The sequence below is a fragment of the Cebus imitator genome, unplaced genomic scaffold (genome assembly GCF_001604975.1).
Source record: "Cebus imitator isolate Cc_AM_T3 unplaced genomic scaffold, Cebus_imitator-1.0 Scaffold955, whole genome shotgun sequence".
NCBI classification, from domain to species: domain Eukaryota; kingdom Metazoa; phylum Chordata; class Mammalia; order Primates; family Cebidae; genus Cebus; species Cebus imitator.
Genome location: NW_016108270.1, coordinates 67351 through 71944, shown reverse-complemented (window position 1 = coordinate 71944; position 4594 = coordinate 67351). Strand labels below are relative to the sequence as shown.

Here is a 4594-nt window from a genome sequence, read left to right as displayed (position 1 = left end):
ACCACATGAGATTTGGACAGGGACACAAATTCAAACCATATCAGGGATGAATTCTAAAATACACAGCAGGATGCACTCCTATCCATTACAAGTCAAGGAGATTATCGAGATTATCTGATATTGGTGTGAGGAATGGCTTATTTTCTGATGACCACATATGGGACTATTACAACCACCACTAGAAATGCCAGAAGGGTTTTTGTTTCATATTATTTCTATACATTTTTTTGTAAAAGTAAATGCAACAGAAACTTAATTCAGGACTGATCCCAATCTTCAAGTGGAGCCAGCTCCTCTGGGGTCAGGGAGGAAACAGGTTTTTTTGTTTGGTTTGGGGGCCTTTTTGTTTTATTTTACATCACCATGCAGGTTACATTCATCTTCCACTGGAATGACTAGAGTCCCCCAGGAAGTAACCCAGCTATAGAAGAACACAAGCTTGCCTCCTGGGGCAAACAGGCTCTCTTGCTTCTCCTCATTGGCCATGCCTTAGCATGGTGCCTCCCTATCCCCTACTAAAGCAGGTCCTTAGCACACAAAACCCTGGTAAAAACCCGAGTCACTATGTCTCAACTCTCTTGGAAAAGGGGAGCTTTCCCTGGGCTTGGACTGAGCTCCATGCCCCAGAGGTGCTATGCTGACTGGATTGTATGAAGAGAGTGAGTGCAGGAGACAAATGGCTGAAATAAAAATGGGATCCACTGGTCCCCATCTGCATCTACACCTCCAGGTGCCTACAGATGTGGTCAATGTGACAGGTGCAGGAGGGAGGGGCAGAGGATGACATGGGCAGGGAGGATGTTTCTGGGGACAGTAGTCTGCCCGCTGTTCTTTACCTCTTGGCCTTGCCCTGAGCAGCCACAGCTTCCATGGCTCTACACATAGTCTCTTCATACGCTAAGAGCTGCATGGACTTGATGGGGTTCACGTTCTCAGCCAATTCATAGGCAATGGAAACACCAGTAAGCAGGTTCAGCTCCATGACAGCCACTTCAGAGAGACCCTCCAGATGCTTGACAATGCCTGTAAGGCTGTTGTCATGGGCTTCAATCAGCACCCAATTCCTCTTCTTTACCTGGGGAACTATATCTTCATTCCAAAAGGCCAGAGCTCTGGCAATAGTATCCTTCAGACTCACACAAGAGGGTAGCTGGTCTTCAGTGAGGTCTGTATACCTGCAATCCTTACTAATGCTGCTACAGAAGGGGTGATAGGGTTCCATCGGAGGTGGTGAGACATCATAAGAGCATATCCAGATCTTTACCTGGGCCTCACCATTCTTGGCAGCAGTTTCTGTTTTATGGAGGCTGGTCAGACCCCCATACTGCCATTCATTGAGGTGCCAAGTCCTCACTACAGGCCACCACATTGGGCCAGTAGCATGCACAGTGTCCAGAGAGTCCAGACTGCTCTCTTCTTCACTGATGAGAAGCATATGTCAAACTCATAGCCAGCTTCTGGCAGCACCTGCCCACTGTGATTCGCCTCCTCCTGGTCCACTGGGTGCTCTTGCTCTGGAACCTGGAGTGGCCATGGCAGCGGGTTCACAGTTCTTGATAATGTATTTTCTGGAATTTTTTTTTACTGTCTTAGATGGCTCTAAAATAGGAAAACCTTGAAGCCATTCAAGCCAACAAAGAAGTCAAGATCCTATGAAAAATTGGAGCTCGGTCCTCAAACTGCCTATAACAAGTAAATGAGCAGGAGCCTCAGTGATGAAAAATATGAAAAAATAAGGTGAAGTTGTGAGGCTCAGAGGGAAAAAGCCAAGACTGTTTTGGCACATGGGAGAGAAGAGCTGGAGGAAGGTTTTAGTTAAAACCTCACAAGCCAGTGTTTACTTAGCTGTCCTTTTCATTAACTTCCATTAAGTGCATAGGGACTCTATTTTGATGCTGGGTGCCCTATGCCTTCGGAATTCCCTGAGGCTCCATGGGCAAGAGGTCAAAATTTCTTTCCAGACAGCTAGTTCTGTGTTCAGATGGTGTGGTCATAAAGGGTCATCTAAACTGGTATGCTTTGAAACCTATTTGGTCAGGGAGCAAAAAAGAAATAGGCATTTCTCAAGCTCAGAACAGTATTATAATATAAACACATGGTTTGATATGATAATATGCAGCATAATATTATTTGAGTTAGTAGAATAATATAAATAAAAGAGCATTAAAGATGGTAGCACACGGCCAGGAGCGGTGGCTCACACCTGTAATCCCAGCACTTTGGGAGGCTGATGTGGGCAGATCACAAGGTCAGGAGTTTGAGACCAGCCTGAACAACATAGTGAAACCCCATCACTACTAAAAATACAAAAATTAGCCAGGTTTGGTGGTGTGCACCTGTAATCCCAGCTACTAAGGAGGCTGAGGCAGGAGAATTGCTTGAACCCGGGAGGTGGAGGTTGCAGTGAGCTGAGATCACACCACTGCACTCCAGCCCGGGTGACAGAGTGAGACTCTGTCTCAAAAAAAAAAAAAAACATGGTAGCACAAACAAAAAGAGAACAAATTATTTATTCAAGTTTCTCATAATAGTAGTAAGCAAGAAAGGACTTGAAGTTAAACTGGAAACATCAACATGAACTCGCACTCTTAAAAAAGCTTTCACTTTGTTACTTAGATTATTCAGATTGCCTTTCCCTACCGACAGTAGTCATGTGGAAAAATCTAAAATCCCCTAATCCCCCAGACCTGATACATTTTTCTGCCAAACGGAATCAGGATTCCTTGAGCAGTAGACAAAAGAAAGCAAAATGTGCCTACAAACATCTTATTGTCATAAAGCAAGGATACTTTCACAAATGCCTCTGGGACATTTCAAATAGACAAAGACAAATTTTAAAGCTATATATTGGACAGGTGCAGTGGCTCACACCTGTAATCCCAGCACTTTGGGAGGCCAATGTGGGCGGATCACTTGAGGTCAAGAGTTCGAGACCTACCTGGCCAACATGGTGAGACCTGGTCTCTGCTAAAAGTACAAAAATTAGCAGGGCATGGTTGCAGGTGCCTGTAATCCCAGCTACTCAGGAGGCTGAGGCAGGAGAATCCCTTGAATCCGAGAGAGGCAGAGGTTGCAGTGAGCTGAAATGGGGCCACTACACTCCTGCCTGGGTGACAGAGAGAGACTCCATCTCAAAAAAATAAAATAAAAGCTACATGTTGTTTGAACAATTGTACTTATAGGAATTTATGTCACAAATACACTCAAACATGGACAAAAGGCGAAGAAATTCACCACAGCAATATTTGCAGTAGAAAATGTTGGAAACAACCTAAGTGTCCATTGGTAAAAAACTGGTTAAATAAATTGCAGTATATTGATACAACAGAATACTATAAAACCACCAGAAGAAAAAAAGTAAGATTCTCTGTGCATTGAAATGGAAGATCGCCAAGATATACTAAAATGAAAAAAGCAAGATGCATGTCAGTACACACAGAATGCTGCCATTTCTGTGACAGTGAAAGGTATACATGCCTTAATATGCTTATAATATATCTGAATGAATGCAAGAAACTGGCAATAGTAATTGCCTCTAAGGTAAGGAACTGGGTAGCTGGGGGACTGGAGAGTGAAGGAAACTTAATTTTCAATGAATTATCTTTTGTGCTATTTGTGCCATTTTTGTTACCATGTGCATGTATTACTTTTTAAAAATAAGATTAAACTATTGCTTTTTATTGTGTCAACAATTTTAGTCCAGAGCTATCTTCCAACAATCAGGTAGTCAACAATTTTAACATTAAAATAAATGATTATAATCAACAGACACAGAAAATCTCCAAAAAGAGCCTTGAGTCCATCACATCAGCTAAGGCAACTAAACTCCTTTGAAAATGATTTCCATTGATGCAACCACAATCCAGATAGGTGCCAGAGCACAGTTTGTGTCATTCATGTCATAGTTACATTACATTTATGCGTTTTAATATGGCTAAATATCAATCCACAGGCAACTTTGACAGAGCCCCAAACTCTACTAAATGATAGTAAAGGAACAAAAACCTAAAAGCCCATGGGGGTAAAGGGAGTGAGAAGGAAGTTGAGATTTCAACAAGTTCTAGAGAGACGGAAAGCAGATGGATAATTAACTGAGCAGAGGAAAGGAAGCAAAAATTTGAATGCCACCAAGAAACAAGTATTTTGTCCCCACAGAACTGAGGAAGATTTAGGAGCTGGTGGCACAAAGCACTTTGGAAAGTGGAAATGCAGTGTGGGCCTGAAAACAAAGAAAATTGAAAATCTGTATACATAGCAATTGGGCACCCAAATCCTGTCCCCTCCCAACGTGCAAATTAATAACCACTATTCCCCGACTCCACAACATTCCTGAGATTTATTCTCAGAAGAAAGTGAAGCTGAGAGGTTTTGGACATGGGGACATCAAACACAGTATAGACTGGAGTGAAACATAGAGCTGCAAACAAAAGGATAAAATCAAACCCAGCATCTGGAACAATATGATCACAGCCTCCTCCCATTTGCCTGCTTCCAGAATGCCAAAGCCTGGTTTAAATGGCTGAAGTAAGAGTCTAGACGATTTTTGTCTGGTGAAATTAAAGACCTCAGAGGGGAAAAAAAAAAAACAAAAAAA

The 4594-nt window shown here is 42.5% G+C and overlaps 1 pseudogene; it reads right to left on the bottom strand.

Moving 5' to 3' along the window:
* Window positions 1–832: 832 nt before the first annotated feature.
* Window positions 833–2696, bottom strand: LOC108298413 (annotated as a pseudogene).
* Window positions 2697–4594: the final 1898 nt, after the last annotated feature.